Source organism: Bactrocera dorsalis, chromosome 2 (assembly GCF_023373825.1).
Source record: "Bactrocera dorsalis isolate Fly_Bdor chromosome 2, ASM2337382v1, whole genome shotgun sequence".
NCBI classification, from domain to species: Eukaryota; Metazoa; Arthropoda; class Insecta; order Diptera; family Tephritidae; genus Bactrocera; species Bactrocera dorsalis.
The window spans coordinates 14,224,716-14,248,201 of record NC_064304.1 but is presented as its reverse complement, the minus strand read 5'-3'; positions in this window follow the sequence as shown (position 1 = coordinate 14,248,201).

Sequence of the window (23,486 nt, the reverse complement as noted above, 5' to 3'; positions counted from 1 at the left end):
TTACGAGCTTGGGCCCTAAAGTAAACAGCAGTCGACAGTATGGGTGTTTCAAGATGAGTCGAATCCAAAAAAAGTTATTCGAGCGCTAAGCACTTCCTAGCAATTAGTTGCCAGTTTTTTTAGAAAAAACTGGACTTGTCGGATTCATACTACTAGGAAAACTCAGAATAGTAAATTCTCAGTGATAAACAATACCTTTTTCGCCAGTTGTCTATCAAGAAGTTAGAAAAACCAACCGCTGGAGACGAATCGCTCTGGACCACGGCAGTGCGAGCTCTCACACATCGACTGAAATTGAAACTTTGTCTCACTTCTAACAAAATGCATTTCGTAAAGATTTTTTCAATCACATTATTTTTTACAAAGTTTTTAACACATTTTTAATATATAAAGGGTGATTTTTTAAGAGCTTGATAACTTTTTTTTAAAAAAAAAAAACGCATAAAATTTGCAAAATCTCATCGGTTCTTTATTTGAAACGTTAGATTGGTTCATGACATTTACTTTTTGAAGATAATTTCATTTAAATGTTGACCGCGGCTGCGTCTTAGGTGGTCCATTCGGAAACTCCAATTTTGGGCAACTTTTTCGAGCATTTCGGCCGGAATAGCCCGAATTTCTTCGGAAATGTTGTCTTCCAAAGCTGGAATAGTTGCTGGCTTATTTCTGTAGACTTTAGACTTGACGTAGCCCCACAAAAAATAGTCTAAAGGCGTTAAATCGCATGATCTTGGTGGCCAACTTACGGGTCCATTTCTTGAGATGAATTGTTGTCCGAAGTTTTCCCTCAAAATGGCCATAGAATCGCGAGCTGTGTGGCATGTAGCGCCATCTTGTTGAAACCACATGTCAACCAAGTTCAGTTCTTCCATTTTTGGCAACAAAAAGTTTGTTAGCATCGAACGATAGCGATCGCCATTCACCGTAACATTGCGTCCAACAGCATCTTTGAAAAAATACGGTCCAATGATTCCACCAGCGTACAAACCACACCAAACAGTGCATTTTTCGGGATGCATGGGCAGTTCTTGAACGGCTTCTGGTTGCTCTTCACCCCAAATGCGGCAATTTTGCTTATTTACGTAGCCATTCAACCAGAAATGAGCCTCATCGCTGAACAAAATTTGTCGATAAAAAAGCGGATTTTCACATTTCGAACCGAACACTGATTTTGGTAATAAAATTCAATGATTTGCAAGCGTTGCTCGTTAGTAAGTCTATTCATGATGAAATGTCAAAGCATACTGAGCATCTTTCTCTTTGACACCATGTCTGAAATCCCACGTGATCTGTCAAATACTAATGCATGAAAATCCTAACCTCAAAAAAATCACCCGTTATATACATCTAGCATATGTATATAAATTCATATACATATTTATACATTTCCCTGAATCTTTCTGCTTGCGCGCTTTTAAATCGCGGCGCTTTACCTGCGCGCCCTTCAACCGCTCTCAGCACAGTTAAAAATGCTGCTGCATTTATTCAGCTGTTTTGTTGTTGTTGTTACATTTCCCCCACCGTTTTTTCGTGAATCTTAAGTAGCACACCGAAAATCTAAATAATCTCACCGGTTATTTGAGAAATTTAACAAATTAATATCAACACTTTTAGTAAGCCATCATCATCCCTACAACCCGCCCGCGCGCAGGCAAACACTAACAAAGTCAATGCATTACTTCCAAGCAGCTGGCATGTGCCAAAGGCGAAAAAGCAATAACAAAAAATCCCTAAGGCTACTTCGCTAACATTTTTATTTTTCATTCATCTTCTTCGTCGAGTCGTTCAACTGTGCGCCGCGCAGCGCAACCCCATCCCCCACCCCACTTCATCTGCACAACGCTCTTCCGACAGTCCGTTAGTCCGCTGTTCCGGCTTGCCAGCAGATGGGGCGCGCGGTGGCTGTTGCTAGTTGGCACATTGGCCGCGTTGCTGTTGCTGTTGCTGGTGTTGTTTATGCCGCGTTAAGTTGTTGTTAGCATGGTTTTGCGTTGTTGTTGCTGCAGTTGCTGCTGTTGTTGTAACGATAGTCGCGGTTTAAGTGCAAATTCTCTCGACGGTCGTTCTTGTTTCAATCTCGTTGCTTTCGGTTTTGTTTCTGTTTCACTTTTTGTTATTGTATTTGGCGCTTTTGTTATGTTGGCTACTGTTGTTGTTATTGTTTTTGTTTATATTTTGCGTTTTAGATTTCATTCGCTCGGTTTTTGCCCGGTCTACTGTGCCACTTTCCACTGTTGAAAGGCAAAATATGTAATTCAAAGGCAGCAACGTAACCAACAAACAATCAGCAACCAGCAACCAGCTGCAACAACAACAACGGCAACCACACCTGCGTCTCATATACCGTACATTTTATAATGCGCGTGCATAGCTACGCACACACACGTACATACACATACATAAATTTTTACTAACTGTACTAAATGTGTGCGTGTTTTGGTGTGTAAGAGTACCGTTATGTATGTTTGGTATTCGTTAGGTAGCAGCTGTGGTAGTGACTTGCTGACACGCTTTGTTGTTGCGCCTTCTTCCCCACACACACTTTTCTTTCACTTGCCATCCATTTTGTTGTTGGTGTTGCCTTGTGTGTGTTATTGTTGTTGTTGTAACCGTTAGTGGTAGCTGTTGGCTTTTAAGCTAAATGAAGTTAAAATCTCAACTAGAACAGTAGTCGGCGACTAACTGCATTTGAGCTGTTAAGTGCATTTGGCAAAAACATTTAAGAATCGACACTAACACAACCACATAAGCTCATGCACACACACTCTCGCACTGTTGCTCACGCATTATCTAAGAACTTTGCCACATCGTAACACCTACCACAAACACACACAAACATACACGCATATTCATATGTTTATTTTCATAACGTTGGCATGCGTGAGTGTGTGCGCCCATAAGTATACCACATCTGCCAACAATGCAAGAGCATCTCTCCTAATGTGTCCTCTTAAAAAAGAAATAAGTCTTTAAAATTGCGCAACTTTGCTTGTTTTCAGCTTTGGAAATTATTCTCTGGTTTTGCTACTTTACAGACATGCACACAAACAAAGTTGCATATGTGTGGTTGTAAAAGCGCCCAGATATGTATGTGTGTTAATAACTTGACTCATTTAAATGCACTTACATATTCATTATATTTCCATAATAGCTTGGCATCTAAACTGAAAAAGAAGAAGAAAAAAATATGTGAAATAAAAATATTAAATTAAGGACGAGAAATTGAAAACACTTTGAGCAAATTTATGCTAATTTTTAATATTATTTTTTAAAAGGTGTTTTTAACGGTAGCACCGAAGCTAGAATAGCTTTTTACAAATAAAAAAAGTTTTCCCTACAAGGACCTCGTTTTGAACGTTCAGTTTTCGGTTTGAATGGCATGCTATAGTCGTCCGCTCTAAACAGAGATTCCGCAGAGATTTATCTTCTGACCAATAGGTTCAATTCCAGCTACAGCTATTTGCTCTACAGTTTCTAAGAAAATGCTAATGTAAATATTAAGAACAATTACTTACGCTTTTCCTTTGATCTTTCGAACACAATTTTAAAATAATACTCAGAATCGAGTGACACTAAAGTCATAATATTAAAACTTTGCCTGAGTGTGAAACTAAACTCAGCCAAAACTGTTCTGACAAAACTTCAAAGACTAGCGTGCGCCTGTATAACCAGTTGCTTGAAAACATGCCCCACGATGGCACTAGCAGGTCAATTGAAAGCTACCCGGTCTACCATAGTAAAACAATTTTTTATTTGGAAAATTCATTTTTTTTTTTATTTAACATAGTTCTCTTTAAGAGAGAAAGACTGATTTTAGCGTTCCTACAACTTTTCGATGTCATTCATTGCGGCGCTCACCTCTTCACTCGACGTAATTTTCTTCCCAGCAAGCATTTTTTTGATATCTGTAAACAAAATAGTCGCTATTGGCCTCAACTGGATAATATAGTCTTTTCGGAAGCAATTCAAAGCACAATTCGTGGATTTTTACTATAATTTTCACTGAGTGGAGACACGGTGCATTGCCTTGGTGAAAAAGACTTTCTTTTCCTTCAAATACGGTCGTTTTTCAACGATTTCGTCCTTCATACGATCCAATATCGCTGTGGTAGAGCCCTAGTTGGCATCACACCCCCGAACGAAGTTAAAGAGCTTTTACAATAGAAAACCTTATTAACAATAAAGAAAGATGGACAGATCATAACATCCAAAAAAGCAGCCGAAATAAATATTTAATTCTAATAAAGATGAAATACCGAAAACTATAAAATTTAATTTCAAATTCAATATACATAGCTTTAAGGGAAAAATATCGTGGAATCAATCGCAGATAAAGGTAGATATAAACCATACTCACAGCTGTGGTAAATAGGTGGATCTAAAACAACAGACGGAATAGCCGCGTTGACTATGAACCCAAGAACGAAGCTGGCAATCTTCTCGGGCAAATACCACAGCATGTTCCAAGCAGAAGCATTCGCCATCACCTTATGTGCAGAAATCATACTCAGGAGAATACAAATTAAACAACATACAGTAATATGAAGTGACAGCAAAGCTCCACTGAAAGCAATATCATCGTCCACAAAAATGGCATGGTATCATACAATAAAAGAGGAACTAAGGCAGGGGAAAAAGAAAGTAAAAGGAAGGTCTTGATATAGAAATGACTGAATGAGACTCTCAAAGCAACCTATAGACTTCTGCAACACAAGAAGTCTTAACCAATTATCCTATTTAGAAAAAATTACTTATGAATTCTAAGAGGATTTCTCACAAGACACTGTAGACTGCGTAAATATATGCACAGGATAAGAATCAGCTCAGACGAAACGCCTCCCTTCTGTGAGCTGAAGCCAATTCTCCGGCGCACATACATATGTATTATATGTATTGCTGGAATGCAATGCTGCACCTGGAAGAAGACTGACGCATTTAAGACATATAAAGCCGAAGCAAAGTCATATTAAATTCATCAATCGCTCAAGGATGCTAGATTTTCCAAGGAATTTTTAGAATTGAAGGAATCAATTTGAACATAATTAGAGGTCACAATAGATTTATGGTCACGGATTAAAAATTGAAAGTGAAAATTTAAAATTTATAGTTAAAAATTGAAAAATCGAATTTTTAATCCAAAAACTTTTTTTCTGATTTTAGCGTTAAAAATTTAATTACATTTTCAAACTACCAAACTTTAATCGGTACCGAAGGTGTACTATGTGAAGAAACTAAACTAAGATCGGACCTCTAACCAAAGTCATGAACCCACCCTGTGGCCATCACGCATTAAACCAACCTTATTTGAATGGTTGCCACCTTTTGAGCAACGCAAATAATCAGAATGTAATAAATAATGCTGCTCTCATTAGAAGCTAATAGCGTTTTATTCTCACTGACCTCGCCTTACAGACTTTCCTACGATTTTTCATTTAACTAATCACAGATTCTTACACCCACAGCGCCCACACATAGAATACGAATACTCCATAGAGTAGTGTAAAAAGCAAAGTTCATTGTAACATTTCCGCAAATAAATAAAAGTGCGTCTTACGACAAACATACCGAGCTGCACACACATATGGGAATCGAATGTTTTCATTAGACAAAACGGTCCATTACCAAACGAAATAAACATTTCTGAGACATCTTAATGCTTTGGTGAGAGCAACAAAGCTCCCAGCTGTCATCATCACGACTGACTCTGACCACGAGTACCGTGCGTTCGTGCGCTTATGACAAGTGGCCAGTGCCTGCCGTGGACATTCGCATGTATATACGAGTGCATAGTGTTGAGGCTAAAGCGGCGTGGGATCAAAGCGGCAGAAGGTCTCATTCGCACACTTCTGGAGTCAATGGGGATGTGGTTTGTCTATCAGCAGTGCGCTCCGAATAGGCGATTAAGTGTAAAGACCACTTAAGGTGAGTGGATATAGATGTCAAACCGATTGGTGCACAGCAACAGCAGCGCCGCAGCTCAAGCTCCGCTTCTGGCCACTTGTGGCGCACTTACCCTGTGGGGTTTATTTATTCAATGGGCGCGAGCATGTGTGTGTGTGTATTGGTAAACTATTATTCATGTGTGATTATTCATATGTGGATATTTAAAGACTCGTCTTCATTTGCGGCGCTCAAAAACTCACATAAATCCCTAGCGTAAGGAAATTCATTGTTTGTATGAAGCTTTCACAAAATAATACGCTTTTGTAATTCCAGCTGTTCAATGATTTGGAAATCGGCAACCCTTTATCTTGCTATACCCTCTATAAGACACCTAAATCCAATAGAAAATTTAAGGAGCCACCTACAATAGGCTTTTCTTACACATTCTCTCACGAAATACTTAAAACTAGCTTCAATGGCCGTTTATGGTTGGTCGTGTTTGTGAAAGCTTTGCAGCTTTCAATAGTTATCAGTAGCCTATTGATTGCTGCTGACATTTGTATTTATTAAGATATTGGCGCTCAAATGTTTATCTTTTGTAACAAATCAGCACAATACAATGAAGAGATATGACATTGGAAATGTAAACTGACATTTGCATAAAATCTTTGTGCCGTGGCGAGCTTTCACGCGCGTCAAGTAAGCGTGCAAGAGCTTATCAGTGCCGCTGACGGATTTGAGAGGTTACGTTTAGTTGTGGAAATTTATTAGGGTCGCATTTAAATGGATTTGAATGTGTTTTTAAATTGATATGAGATTATAGGAGAAAGCTAGATTAATCAGTCCTTTGTCTGATATTGAAGTGTGCAGATAAGAAATGGGAAGGAAGGAAAAGTATGTATTTATCAAAATTCTCTAAAACTTGTATGAACATGTATTGACTACAGAGTTAATGTGGTCAAATTACATATTATTCTTCTTCTTACTATTATTATCATCAATATTTTCCAAAGGTAATAGTTTATCCAACGAAATCAGCAAATATGGAGTTTTATTTAGGTAGAGTTCAGACACCCACACTAAGTCCAAAAATCAAGTTCTTTAATGAAAGCATCCTTCCATTTCAGTCAGCCGCTGCTCGTTACTAGGCTTAATAGGAGTTACTGTGGGCAAAAAATAATAAGACTTTTTAATTTAAATTTCCGGAACTTTACTTTTACGACTGTTTCGATTGGAAGAAACGTTTTCACAAGTGTATTGGGTCAAAGAGGATTACTTAGGGGGGACGACATAGATTTTAAAAATTAAATGAAGAATATTAAAATTATGAACAAAATCTTACTATTTTTTGACCACATGTTTAAAATATCTGAACTTTTTAAGAAGAAGATGGTTTTTCTGAGCTTCTTGGCATTTTTCTAGAGAAACGAGTTAGATCAACGAAGTATTTCTTTCAAATATATAAATGGGTATCGTACAAACACCGTATTTTCTCAACTTAACTTCTGAGACCTGGATTTTGTGGGCACAATACTTAAAGAATTGGAAAAAAATTTGTCAAAAATTGTTAATAACGAGCCTTATATTCCTAGTATTTCTTCTTCTCATTCATAAATATTTAAACATGATAATGACAAAGAGATAAACACATAATTCAATAACAAGTTTAGCTACTTCCAATGGCTAAACAATTAATATCACCAGCTCTTATGTGATATCCAAATCGAGCGTTAATAACCAAGCAAAGAAAATGAAAGAGTTCCGCTTTGAAAATATTTTGAAGGTTTTTTGAAATGGAATATCAAGAAGTTGTTCGAGGCAGGGCTCTAACGAGCATTTTAATGATTAGAACAATAGATCATGTCAAAGTATAACTGACAAGATCCTGACCGACACCCGAGAGTATTAGCTTGAAATCACACACAATTGGTATGTAGTAGTTGTTTATATAATTTCAAAAAGAAACGTTAAAAGCACAGTCAGATTTTTCTAAGAGCTTGGAGTACTTTGATACCTGTGTCGGCTGCAGAAAATTTTAAGGTCGCTTAAAGTCGTTTGTAAAATGTCAAGCAATAACGCTTACAGCTCTGTCATAGTCTTGAAAGATCTTAGAGTACCTCTGTGCGGCTCTTTTAATATGATGTTGGAGAAGATACAGCCAACATCAGATTTAACCATCCAGACAAAAACTTGTATAGTATACAAATCTAAGTATACAACGCCCCTTTCAATTATGTTTTCTCTCAAATCATATAAAATCATTATGTCTTAAGCTTTATGACGACATCGCCCTGTAAATGTTGAAACTCAAGTTCCGAAAGTAGTCAAAATGGTATCGTTAGAGGATGAAGAGTGAGGTCTCTTTCGTTCAAAAAAGATCAAATAGAAAAAAACTTAACCTCACTTAAATTTTTAATGGAGGCCAGCTTGTGTCGGTTATTAATACAATCAGCAATAAAAATAATCTAAAGATTTGTTTTCCACCATTTTTTTTTGCTTTTCTTATTAATTATGCACATATTAATTAATTTTTAAGGTTTTTGCCCAAACCTAATCTTGTGTTTATTGGTCTTCACTCATTCAGTTGACACTACAAGCAAAGTAACAACAACATGCACCTGCAAATTCGTATAACAACGGCGCTGCCGGACTTTATGGTCTCTTATCGCACGTAATTCGAGCTGTCAATTGCAAGACCTCGAAGATAAGTCACACAAGCACATCAGTTGTGAAGGACACACAATCACTCAATGCAACTGGGTTTGGTAATCCTGATCGAGCCAAAATTTCAACAATTTTCATTAATAAATGCACAAACACCACTTTAGTACCAAATTCTGAAGGCATAATTAGTTTTTGAAATATACCGATTTCAAAGTGCTTTTGACCAAAACTAAAATATCTATGATCGATTGAGAACAAAGGTTTCGGGATCCCGTTACAGCGAAAATTGTATTAACTCTGCTGTATACTAAAGATATATAAGCAGTAATCATAATAATATTACATCCCGAAATTTCGATACAGCCAGTTTCGGGACTAGCAAATTTCTTCGGGATTAACGCACTTTTTTGTCCACAAATAATTAATTCGCTTATATTTTTTACAAAAGCTTAACTGTTTTATGATCTATCGAGAGTTTTCGGGATCCCGTCACAGTGACATTTGTATTAATTCTGCTGTATACTATCAATTAACCAGCAATAATCAAAATATCATTAAATCCCGAAATTTCGGGACAGTCATTTTCTGGACTACCAAATTGTTTCGGGATTGACGCACTTTCTTTTCTTCGTATGAAAATATGCCAACGTGCGTAAACACTATACACACTAATACAGTACCAGTAGCATTTATTGCTGTTGTTGTTGCCTTGAGTTACATCAAATTTATTCAAAGCTGCCAATATGACTTTCGTTTCGCTCGAATACCAACGACACCTTCCATCAACACTATGGATGCCGTTGTCATTGACAACAACATCATTATACAGGACAATGAATACCTGCGTACACTTACTCGTACATACATACATCGACATGCACAAGCGAAAGCACATTGAGCTCTATCGAAGTGTAGAAAGTCAGTAAGATAAATGCTGAACAGGCCTTGCTTCCTGTAACCGTTGAAAAGGTTGTGTTGTTAACTAACCTTGTGATTTGACGTCTTCACTTCAAGTTTTTCCAGTCTTATTGTTTAAAAATGTGTATATGCTTGTGGGCTGAGGGAATTGTGTATATCAAACCATAAATATTGTGAGTGAGCTTTGGAAAATGTGCTTCGTGTTGAGAGGCTAAAGAATATTTGAGTCCGATGAGAATGTAATTATAATTTTAATAATTTTCTTATTATAAGTCTGGGTCTGATATCCATAACCAACAATTGGCGAGTAACGGATTTGAAATCCGATCATAGAATTTTCTCTTCAGCGTGTATTACTAGAATTCAGGAACAATGAGGAATGATATCCTCGTCATATTTTGAAAAATCGGTTCTAAGTTTTCGGTGCCTTATCTTGAACTGCAACTATCCTTTTGCTTTAGAGATAGCAATTCTGCTAGAATCACGAAGTATCATTAGATGGCTGATAGAGGTATGCCAACGAGTAAACGAGAATTAACCTAAAGTAGAGCCGATTATAAACTAAAATCAAAGACAATGATGTAATTGGAGGCAAAATATCGATGAAAGAGTTCCTCATGAACCCTAGGTGGAGCAGCATAAATTCCAGAAAACGTTACATCTAATTATAAAGCATTCAGAATTCAGTGAGATGCCGATCTACATTTGCATGAAGCGAACACAGATATTAAAATCATTATTCGGATATGGTGCTAAGCCTCTAGGAAGCATAAATATCTCTAAAAAGTTATAGACAATGATCTGACTTTTTAAGGATTCCAAAAGAAGTTGCATCAACTACTCATACTCTCCGACATACTGAAAATATCAGAATCGTGAAGTTGGTTTTGATTTAACCTATTCTTGACGTCGGTTTTCTTGATTTCATGAAAAAACTTTCGCAAAAAATTTCAAAACAAACAGAGAATTGGTGTGGACCCTTGCAAGCATACTCTCACATCCTTTCTTAAAACCCTGAGGAATTAAACAAGACCAGGTTCACACGAAAAGAACTCTAACTTATATAGTTGAACACCATACGGTCCTTAATTTGTGGCGACATTATACCTATATGGCAATTAAATCAACCACCAAAATTAAATACCATAAAAATTGCACTTATTTCGTAGTTACGAGAACTATAAGCCATAAATCTACAGCAATAAAAAACTGTCACGCAAATTACATACAACAAATTATGCATATAACTCAACACACTGTTCTTTTCTCTATAAAATCCGCACAAAAGTTGGCCGAAAAGTGCATACACACACACACAAACACAGTCAAAAGTCAGACAGTCATTGAAGCCAGGAACTCGGTGGCACCAATGGACTCGACTACAACGCCTTGCAACGTGCATACATTACCGCTATTTGCAGCATTTCGCGTTGATTGTGCACCCCGCACTCTCTTCCACTCACCCAGTCTACCGCTCACACTCTCTCTCTCCTGCTCTCTGGCGCATTTCACGCTGTAAAACTCACTAATTTCACATTTCCTGGCAGCTTTTTCATTTAATTGCTGCCAACTTCTTGGACAAACGCCAAGAAAATTAATTTATTTGTTGCCATTTGTTGGTCACACATATAAAAAACCGTATAAAATGCCAAACGAGCGCAATACAAATACACTCATTCATCCACTTGTGTATGTGTATGTGAGTAATGAGTTGTGAGTGTAAAAAACGAAATACGGAAGGCGAAAGTGAAAAGTAATTAGGAACTCATTGCGGTGACACTTGGCGCCGAAGTCGATGGACATGTCGGCATACATATATATATGAGCATATAGATTTACGAGAATGTATGTGTGGCTCTTTTTTAATATGGAGAAGTCCTGGCAGGACTATTCATTGGGACCAGTGTTGCATTTAAGCATATTGACTAACTGCAAGCCAAAGTGATTCTTTAAACTTTCGGATGGTGTAGTATATCGTAATAACCGATATCAATTGGTATATAATCTGTAAGTTTCACTGAATCAGTGCATAAAGTCTAACAATTCGATCTACATTTTTACGATTCCGTGGAGAGTCGATTCGGAGTCGTTTGCAGCAACTCGGACCGACGTATGAAACGACTTCGCGCATTTTATGTAGAGATCTTAACTTGACAGCGCGAATACAGCTTGTGTAAGAACTGAAGGCGTTCGACCTTCCCAAGCGACATCGCTTCTCTTTATGGGCTCTTGAAAAGAAGTTCCAAGAAGATCCGACGTTTTCGAGCCAAATTTTGATCAGGCCTAGTTTGTAGAGTCGGTGGAATCATCGGCCCATATTTCTTCAAAAATGATGCGGGTGAGAACATAATTGTCAGTGGCGACAGTTATCGCGCCATGATAACCGACTAATTGAGGACTGAAATTGAAGCTCGTAACCTCCGCAATATTTGGTTTCAACAAGACGGCGCCACTTCCTATACATCGCATCAATCAATGGATTTATTGAGAGAACACTTTGGTGAGCAGATAATTTTATGTTTTGAGATGAGCGATTGGCCACCAAGATCGTGTGATATCACATCGTTAGACTTTTACCTGTGGGGATATGTAAAGTTTGAGGTCTATGCGGACATTCCCGCTTCGAATCAGGTCTTGGAAAAAAACATCACGCGGGGTTTTCGCCAGTTACCAGTCGAAATGCACGAATAATTTATCGAAAATTCGACTCAACGAATTGACCTGATGGATCTGAGACGTAGCCGCGGCCAACATTTAAAAGAGATCATCTTTAAAATACCAAAGAATATTCCTTCGAATGATAATAAGCATTCCCCATTAAATTTGAAGCGTCTCTGTTTTTTCTTTAAAAAAGTAGGAAACCTGGTAACGGATCATCCTTTATATAGTGTTGGCTATAGGGTTTGTAACACCCAGAATGAAATGTCAAATTTCAAAAAGTTTTTCAAGCCTCCAATCCAAGGAGTTCACAAACATTTTCTTTCCAATATTCTCATGTAGCGCCAGAAAAATCAAAGCTGAATTGCAAAATTTCTTCCTAATCAACTCACGAAAAAACTTCCAAGCCGTTATTTATGGCGCTTCCAATGAACCTCTTGGTCGACATTCCAACTTGACATTCCAAGAGTATTAAACGTTATGTTGTAAAATTTCAGTACATAAACGGTTATTATATTGTAAGCAACATTCCTCGAGCGCAACTGGGAAGACAAATGAGCAGTTAATTTTTATTGGCAAAACGTCCAAGAACATTGCAGGAATGCATTTTTAAGTATGTATCGGCATGCGCAGGAAAATGCGGTCATGTTGACTTCACAGCAGAGCAACGTCTCTTTCGTGCTACTCATTAAGAATGGCAAACAACGTCAAGCGGACGGACACGCATCCACGTACGCCACAAGGATCGTCGAAGATGCGACGTCGCACGTAAGAAAAGTTTGATTAACAGCAAGCGACATGTTCACACATTTACACACGGTTTCACACATACACTTATGTGAGTGCTGCGGAGAAGCGCTGAAATTCATCAAGCAGACACATGGACCGACTTTCGCCTGATTTCCACGCCCTTTTTCTTCCTTACGTCAGGCAAACGCAACGGAAGGACGCACTCGCATAAGTGCAGCATGGCATCAACAGCAATGCAACGCGGTGCTTGCAACAGCAACTTTCCAGCAATTATTTCGCAAATCCTCATCCATTAGCACACTTCAGTGGCGACTTTTCTCGGTGACTGATTAAATGCACAGGCGGAGCCGGGTCTGGGCGCGTTGTTGCAACATACACTGGTTGGGTGATGAGTCGTGTTGTTGTAATGCGTTCACTTGGCCATTCTGCCGGCGGTTCGTGTCGCCTGGCCAGCAGTAATGGAAATCACAGTCATCGTAATACAGTTTAAAAATCGTCGCTGCATCCCGTTGCTATGCAAATACGATTGCTTGCGAGTCGTTAATAAAGTTTAACTCGTCGAGTCATTTGGTGGGCCACAAGTCGCAATATATTTTCATTATTTTCAATATTTTCTGCAATTTTCCTGTTCGTCTTTTTAATTAGTCATTAACAATTAACATTTATTCCCTGTTTAAGGAGGCCAATTAAACACAATTAGGACGCGACTGCATTGGCGAGTATGTCGCAGTGAGATATTTCAATATTCAGGAAATGTGATGTCGGTAGTATTTTATATGTGGGCTGAATAAAATCGAAAGACAAAGTGCTTCTTAACGAGTTTTACAGTATACTGATTTTCTGAACTCAAGTTGCTATCGGGCCATTTTCTGAACATGTATCCTGCGGCTTTCTCCAGACTGGATAAGAAAGCGAAGCAAAAGGGTCTGGTAATGAAAGAGGGCAAGACGAAACATCTTCCGTTATCACACAAACAGTCGTCGCACTTTCGCCTGGGCTCCCATGCCGCTGTTGACAGTCATAACTTCGAAGACGTATGTAGATAATTTCTTGGAACCAACGCAATAGAAATTTAACACAAAAGAACTCTTGTCAAAAGGTAGTCAATTGAGAAGTAAAAACCTCTCTCGACGAACAAAGATCAAATTCTATAAGTCACTCATCATCCCCGTCGTGCTATATGGAGCAAAGGCATGGACGATGACAACATCTAATGAGTCGGCTTTACGACTTTTCTAGAGAATGGTTCTGCAGAAGAATTATGGTCCGTTGCGCATTGGACACGAATGCCGTATTCGATGGAACGATGTTATACGAGTTATACTTCGACGTTGACATTATTCAGCGAATTAAAAGACAGCGGCTACGCTGGCCAGGTCATGTCGCCCGTATGGTTGGAAACACTCCAGCTCTGACAGTATTTGGCACCGGGAAAGCAGGGAAAGTGGAAGACCTCTACTCAATTGGAGAGATCAGCTGGAGAAGAATCTAGCTGCACTTCGCCAGTAAAGAAAAAGAAGAATACGTACCTGCGACTTTCCACAGTACTTGTCAGGCCATAGGTTTCTTAAATAAAGGTTTTCTTCTTACAAGAAAGCTTTCTGTCGATTCCTTGAGGCTGAAAAACATATACATAGTGTTATCTTCTCTTTTATATTCCATTATCTGCACTGATATGGACATGGATATAAAATCTGATTATTGTATGAGAAAACCGGAAGCGTTGGCTGAACCTATTTGAAGGGTTCGTTGAGACGATAGGTAAGCACATACTCCGTAGAAAAAAACTTTTATTTAAAACTATATCTCTATAAAAAATCAAGCTACAGTCACCGGTACCCGAATTATCGGTCTCACCGTGATATTGTTGTACGTCAAAGGAAGTCAGTCGAGCTATTAACTGAGCAGGTTGGCTTTGGAAAGTTGAACTCAATCAGCCGTTCATCATATCTTATGAAATCCTCTAATGGGATCTGTTCAATTCTCTTGCAAAAAAATAAGTTTTTTTCTATAAAATCTTTGTTTGTTGTCCGATCTTATCGACATCTGATGCCTTCGACGAAACAGGGGCGACTAGACTGAATTTATCGGAAAAACCTTTCCTCTCAAATCAAAGTATCTTACTTTATTGAGTTTTCAATCATACACCACATATTTATACGACTTCTGTCTTTCTCTCCAATAAATGTTTCAGCACAAGTCTACAATTTGGTACCTCGCGCACAGCCCTTTGTATCTGTTTTTTCGTACAATTAATGACCTCTAGAATCAATATTTTAATTTTTTCTCTTTAAGGAAACTTTAAGCATCTCCTTGGCTTCTTCTTAATCAAACGTTCTCTTGCACCGCATCACTAATCCCACGTTCTTCGCTTGCGATGTACTTACAACCGTGGTACACAGTGTCCTAATTAACATTTATGCAGTGCAAATTCGACCAGTTGCCATTTGAGCCGTCCAGCATCATTAATACTGCTCCCGTCATCACCTGTCACTTTAATTTCACATTTTAACTAAAAATTTCACCGGCAAGCCAACACACGAAAACCATGCTGCCGTGAGGCTGCCACTTAACCGGGAGAGCAAACAGCAGCAAAGCCGACTGACCGACATAAAAAGGTGGATGGAATTCGTTGAAACGGAAACGCCACAAAATGTTTGCATTTCACGGTGCTGGAAGAAAATAAGAACGCAAAAAAACACAGCCAAAAAGGTAAAAAACAACAGCAACAACAATTGAAGAAAAAAGAGAGTGTTGAAACAATGGCACGAAGGAAAAAATGCAAGCGCAAATTTTAATTGGTTCATTTTTGCCAACCTGGCAAATACATTCAATCAAAAACTGGGAAAATAACAGTAAATAAAAACGTTGTGAAATATTTTAACAATTGAAACAACCTCTATCACAACGGCTGGTGGATATTTAAATTTTTTCCATCGCGAAATCTGAAATATGCGACAGTGTAATTTCATACTGGATTATAGGAATTTAATTTAAATAGCGTTTAAATGAGCCCTGAGCTTTAAAGCATTTAAAATACCGGATAATAGTGGCTGTGTAAACTGAAAGGAAAACAATTGAGGTTATTTAGTAAGAAAAAATGCATGCCAAACTTCGCGAAGATGCCTTGCCAAATACTTAATAAAGCTTTCCTTACAAGGGCTTAATATTGATCTATCAGTTTGTATGACAACTGCATACCGTGGAGGTCCAATATGAGCGGCTGCGATAAATGAAAATTGGGAGAGAAAAGCGTGTGCAAAATTTCTGATCAACATCTCCAAAACTGAGAGACTAGTTCGTGTATAAAGACAGCCAGTTCAGTTCTTTTCATACAAGAAGTAAAAAAATCAGATTGGTTTCGAAACGGTAAAAAAGAAATTGGTATCAAAACTATAAGAAGCTTAACAATAAGAGTATAATCCTTAACCATTCTAGCATCTTATCATCTTCCACATATGCTCTGCATTCCGTCGAATCCACTTTTCCCACTTTGTGGAAGTGGGATCTTAAGGATAGGTGCCCTGGTAATAGAACCTCTACATTGCTAAATTCTCTTTAGCCTAGAAGTAGAAACTTATAGGTCTGTCCACCATCAACATTACCCCAAAGTAACTTTGAGGTATGTCCTGTGTTGATAGTGTTTATCTAAGGTCCACTGCTTCAAACAAGCTTTAAATAAGTTGAATGGTCCAGGTCAATTTATGATGATCACAATTACTATCTGCTCCCGAGCGGGTCAATTTATCTGCCTATTCAGCTTTTTCCCTATATGATAGTAACCTACCTACCACCTGAGAGCCTATTTAATGCCTGCTTGCATAACTTTATGCAATGAGACTTATTGTTAACGCTACAGAGAGCCTCAAATGTCACTTATCTGTCCACTAGGAGCAGGTTTAAGGACTTGCTGGTTAGAGCAGAGGCTTACCTGGCATCTTCTGTTTGGCAACAATTTCGGTCTAAAAGACTAAATTGTGGTCATATAGTTTGAAGCTACTTTCTTCATACAGACTACTACAGAAGAAGCTCGCTGTTGTTCCTATTTCATTCTACTTTTCGTATGGGAAAACTTATATCTCTGATGCTGCCTGATTGGCTGCGGTGTCGATGATCGCGAAGTTTCTTGAATTCTCATTGTCCATTCGTTATAATATAGTGCTTCAAAATATTCGCTAAGTTTAGTTGAATTATCTTATAGGCTTAATTCTTCTGGGTCTTAAGCTGCGCGGGAGCTCTAAGAACCACTCCAACGAGGGCCTCTGAACTAGTGCTAAACCTGCCACTTAAAGATCTTTTCGCTTAAAGTTTTACATTTAGAACGTTTCGACATAGCTCAGTGGATATTCGCGATTTGACAAACGGTCCCATGTTCCTACTTTTCAATTAGAAAAGAACGTTCAGAGTAAACTTAAAAAAAGATGGTTGGCGTAAAAGTATACTATCTTCAAGTAACACATTAAACATGTATACTAATGGCTCGAAAATCGAGGACAGAGTTGGTGCGGGGATATGCTGTTCAGAATTAGGCATAAGGCTGTCTTTTAAGTTTCAAATCGCAGTTACAGTATATTTCGAGCAAAGGTCATTGCTATTGAGAAAGCCACAGAGCATGCCTCTAATTATCAACAGTAGTTATGCAGTTACAGATGTTGCAAAGTTAACATCTACGTAAACAGCAAAGCAATAATCAAGGCAGTAACGTATATGAGTCAGAAGTGGCTTGGAAAACAGGGCGGCAGTGAACAGCATCCCCGGGGACAAGCGACTTCACTTTTATTGTATGCAAGATCACACAGACTTCGATGGCAATGATATAGTGAACAAGATTGCTAAGGATGGTGTAGACTGTCATCCGATAACGCGGCCAATTTTGCTAAAGTCATGCATTGTCATCGACGATCTGAATAAGGAAGTGTAAAATTCAGTGGAATGATCTATGACAATGCAAAACTGCAAATTTTATGTACAAAGGAGAAGATTTAAAATACACAATGTTCTCTTAATTGAATAGACTGTAGGAACGTGATTGGAATACATACTGGAACTGGTCAGGAACAAGGTACCAAAGAAAAAGGTTGATCATCTCTGGTGCACTTGTCCGTCATTAGCAAGGCAATTCAGACATTTGTGGATACCACAGTATGAAACATTGGAACAAATTACTGAAATTCCAGCCAAGCGCTGTTTTCTCAAACCGAAAAAGCTACAATCCACAATATTGGGATGTTTTTTGAAACAGTAACAATTTACTTCGAATATTTTTTATAATTTTGCCAAAAACAACGCTATTTTTGGGAGAACGCGTTTAAAAATAAATGAATTATAGTAAATTGGCAGCGCTGGGCTATGTTTGGGTGCCGATATCCTTTGCAAGATATGTTTTTAGTTATGTTCGCATTAAAAATATGAAAAATAAATCGATTTTTTCAAACCGTGTATGATAACCCACTTAAGCAAATTACCAGGGCGTATGAGTAACATTTGAGTCAGAATATAAAATTTCGCATATAAATACATACATATATCTTGACTTCATCACTATTATAACAGCAATCAAGTTTTATATGCTTTTATATACAAATAAAAAAGAATATATTTATTTTAGAGACTTTAGAGAAAGAATGTACTTAAGATACTAAAATTCCCCAAAACTAGCCATGCGCTCGACGAAGAGTAAAATATGCACTCAACTTTAATATAAGCTTAAGACGTTCACACTGCCATAAAATACTAATAAATACATTGAGAATCAAACGTTGCAGTAAAAATGCGATCACGAAAGTTTCAACTAAATTTTCAAGCCACCCTCGCTCTCCCCAGCCATTCGAACACACTTTTTCGAAAAAAACGGCTTAATGAGCACAGAATACGAGTATGTACATAAAGCTTGCCGTAATCAGGAATATAATAACAAAATCAATCGCTTCGATGGGAGTAATTCTATGTACATATGTATGGGTGTAAGTGTGTCTGCGTAAAGGAGCTGATAATCATGGGCTTAATTTTAAAGCGAAATTATTTCCTTCCTACATCCTTCCGCTCGCACTCGCTGTTTGATCGTTTCACAATTATCTGCAATCGCTGGTGAGTGCCAAAGGGAAATGCAACAACAACTCGCTCCCACTCCAGCTCCCGCTCCACACACCCGCTTTCACTCCAGCACTATTACTTTCGCTCACTCGGCAAATATTCACAAATTAACTTCAATTGCTGTGCGGAAGCAACACAAGTATAACGGTACAAAGCTTAATAACCCAGCCGCAGCACAGCAAAGTGAATCTTAATAAAGCAGCCGAAGAAGAAAGCGTGAGGAAATCTGCCGCCAGTGCTTCCGCTGAATTATCGAACCAACCGAGCGCACAGCCAAAGCGCACGAAGCCAACACAAAGCGCTGAATGGCAAATGGAAATAAAAAATGTGGAAAAAAAGAAAGAAATGAATTGAAAAATCTTACGTAAACGACACTCAACAGTGAAAACACGACGCATGTTTATCTGCGGGTTTCCGCCAACATAAATACACATCGGTGCAAACGCTTTGGTGGTACAGAAGACTTCAGAACAGTCAGACAATCGGGCAGATGTACAAAAGGAATGCGATTTGACGGAATACAAACGCAAACGGAATCAACACAGCGCGCTTGACGGGCGCCAGCATTAACAACAACAATAATAACGAACTGGATAACCACTAAAACCCAACACCAACCGCATTTTCAACGAGCTTTTAGCAAAATTTTAAATGCCAAATGAAAAAAGCAGCAACAACAACAAATACGAATGCAAACAAACAGCGAAACGAAAATATAGCGAAAGAGCGCGGCAGCAACAAAAGCGCCACAAAATGAGAAAGCAAGCGAAAAAGTATTGTGTTTGTGGCACAAAGCGGTGTTTGCATTCAGCTGTCACTATCAGCATAAACAGCAGCGCCGCCAGCAGTGAAGGAGTGGTGTGTGGTTGTGCGGTTGTGCGTGTGTGCCGCCATTGGGATGTTCGTCATAGCGGCAGCCACTGTTGGGTTTGACACAGCATCATCATCCGTTACCTAAGTAGCAACCGCGAAGCAGCAAGCGGCGTAGTGGGTTCCGTGTAGCGGCGACCGACGCTAAGTGGCGGGGGCGTCGACGACAATTTCAGCTCAATAACCCAATCACACCAGATCACTTGGTCGGTTGGCGCGTTTGTGCAGATTTGCTGATTTGGCCGCATTGAATGCAGAAGCGCGGCTGGGAATAGCAAATTTATAGTTCGGATACAGTGTGTGCAACAGTAAACGGAAATAGAATGACGCACTCAACTTTGGTGAACCCGAAAAACGAGTTGCCACTATAATGCGGCGTGTGTTCTGGTTCAATTTTTGTAGAAATACGATTGACAGCAACATTTCGGCAAAGTTTCAAGATTAAGTAAGATTGGTTAAAGCTGCGGTGAGTCAATTCGTTCGCTCTCAAACCTACGGAAGACACTACGAAGCTTGGAGTATTAAACTTAACGTTCTTAAAAATAAATAGAATAATACAAAAAAGTATAAAGACCCCTATTACGATGTAAGTTTATCAGTCAATATACCTTAGACTACGACACTTTGTATCTTATATATTCGAACCTCAAACTTTATCGAAAAAGTCTTGAATATTTAGAACATTATATAAGATTATGAGAGTATTCAGGCACACTGCATTTAGTATCAGTAGTACCACTGCAAGGTCAAGAAGCCCCTTTATAGCATCGGCTTAGCTTCTTGTGCAAACTGCCGGTTCTGCGACATGTATCCTGAATCTATAGAACACCTAATGTTAGACGGCATAGCAGTTTGCAGATGGAGGATAAAGGCTCTTAGGTGAATGTATCCAAATAGGGATCACATCGTTTCATTACCACCCAAGTACCACACTTAGGTCGCGGTGCAATCCTCATCTATTTATCTTATCTTATCTTATATTATCTTATCTTATCTTATCTTATCTTATCTTATCTTATCTTATCTTATCTTATCTTATCTTATCTTATCTTATCTTATCTTATCTTATCTTATCTTATCTTATCTTATCTTATCTTATCTTATCTTATCTTATCTTATCTTATCTTATCTTATCTTATCTTATCTTATCTTATCTTATCTTATCTTATCTTATCTTATCTTATCTTATCTTATCTTATCTTATCTTATCTTATCTTATCTTATCTTATCTTATCTTATCTTATCTTATCTTATCGCATCTTATCTTATCGTATCTTATCTTATCTTATCTTTTCTTATCTTATCTTATATTATCTTATCTTATCTTATCTTATCTTATATTATCTTATCTTATGTTATCTTATCTTATCTTATCTTATCTTACCTTATCTTATCTTATCTTATCTTATCTTATCTTATCATATCTTATCTTATCTTATCTTATGTTATCTTATCTTATCTTATCTTATCTTATCTTATCTTATATTTTCTTATCTTATCTTATCTGTTCGTTTTTAAGAAAGGTGGGAAAAGGTTTTTTAAATATCAAATACTACTGAAGGTAGAAAAGTTCACTATAATATTCCAATCTGAACATTATGTCCGGAGGTTATACCGCTGTCTTGGACAATAATCTGTGCCAAGCAAACAAAGTTTGTATGGGAGCTATTTAATCTATACTGGTCCGATATCGGTTGTTCCGGCTAATGAACCGCTTCTTGAGAAGAAAAGAGGTCGATAGCTCAAAAACTGAGGGACTAATTCACTTTACAGGCTGACAGGCAGTCAGACAGACGGACATGACTAAATCGACACAATGATTTTTTATACTACAGTAGAGGCCCGCTAATCCGGACACGGCCTAATCCGGATTCTACTGTAATCCGGACAGGGGTCAAAAATTCAAAATTTCTATTATATCCTTTGTAATCCGGACCGACATTCTCTATCCGTAATCTCTAATCCGGATCACATGTTTATTATTCACTACATTCGCTTTTATGCTTTGTTTGACATTCGCTCACACACTTTATTTCGCCACTTATGCGTGCGCTTTGTTTCATTCTTATGTGAATCCGCATTATTCTGGAAATTACTTCCTAATCAAACATGGGTGTTTGCTGTAGAAAGAAGAGCTCCAGGGAGAAAAACCTCTAAAGAGAGAGTAACATTTCTTGCTTGTGCAAGCATAAACTTAAAATGATGGTCATTGGAAAGGCGGAAAATCCCAGAGCTTTGAAGAACTGTAGCGATCTTCCAGTTGAAAATTACTCGACAAAAAATGCCTGGATGACTTCAACAATTTTCGTAAAATGGTTTCACGAGTCGTTTGTCAAACAAGTAAAGGATTTTTAAGCGGACAACAACCTAGATGGAAAAGCTATTTTACAAGTTGATAATGCTTCTTGTCACCCATCGGTTAAGCAGTTTAGGAGCGATGATGGTAAAACTATAACCGTATTTCTTCCACCTACCTGCACAGCTCTTATCCAACCAATGGACCAATTCTTTGGAGAACCTGTCGTCTGATACAGTAGCAAAATGTTGGCAAAAAATTCTTTCCTATACAGGGAATAACGATATAGTTAAAACCGAAAACAATTCCGATGCTGACGAGGATCCAGATGATAGCGTTTTTCTGTCTGTTCTCAAAGAAAAATGGACGTCACAGCGTGAAGATGCACAAGAGCTAACAGAAATAGGAGCTTTGTTGCAGAGAATGGATATTAACAATCACCAACTGCCACAATCTGAAATAAGTGAATGGCTTATTGGAGATAACGACCATTTGCCCCTCCATAGTGACGATTCCTCCGTTGAAGAAGTCGAAAACAATGAACCAAAAGCTAAACATGAAGACGCTATTAAAAGCTTCAGCACCTGTATACAATGGTCTGAGGAAAATAACGTTGAATCGAACAGTTTGTGTATTCTTGGATCGCTACGGCAGCGAGCAATGGAGGCTAAACAAAAAAGCGTTTGCCAAACAAAATTAACCAATTTTTTCAATTAAATTTAGAATTTATATTACACCGCTTAATCCATACACATTGCTAACGTTTATTTTCAATGGATTGTTTTAAGTTTTTTTTTGGAACATGTGTATTATTTGTTATAATAAACAAACAGAAATTTATAAATATTTTTTCTTAATACATAGTTCTGATACTTATGTCTTTGGTAATCCGGATTCCCTTATATTCCGGATAGGGGTCGGTTTTAATTGATCCGGATTAGCGGGCCTCTACTGTATATATTTTATATAGGGCCTCCGACATTCGCTTATGGGTGTTAAGCACTTCCCTGTTGAGAACGAAGAATGTGGGTTACTCGCTCTGGACAAAAAAATCAGACTTCTCTGATTTACATTGGCAAGTCAAAGGGGAGCAAAGTCAAACTCAGAGGTACTGCTTAAAACCCCAAGGTACATCTAGAGTCGAATTGTAGGCAATTTCAGAAAAAAAGAATCGTTTGCATATATTACACAAATAAAAGTCAAGGCACAATAATTAATTTTTTTAGATTTTTCCTCAAATAATTTCATCGATTCAGTGCCCTTCACTCCGCTATGTTTTCAGCTTTGTTAAGACAAAAAAAGGTTTATTCAATACTCAACACTTCCACTTCTCGTGGACACGCTTACAATAAAA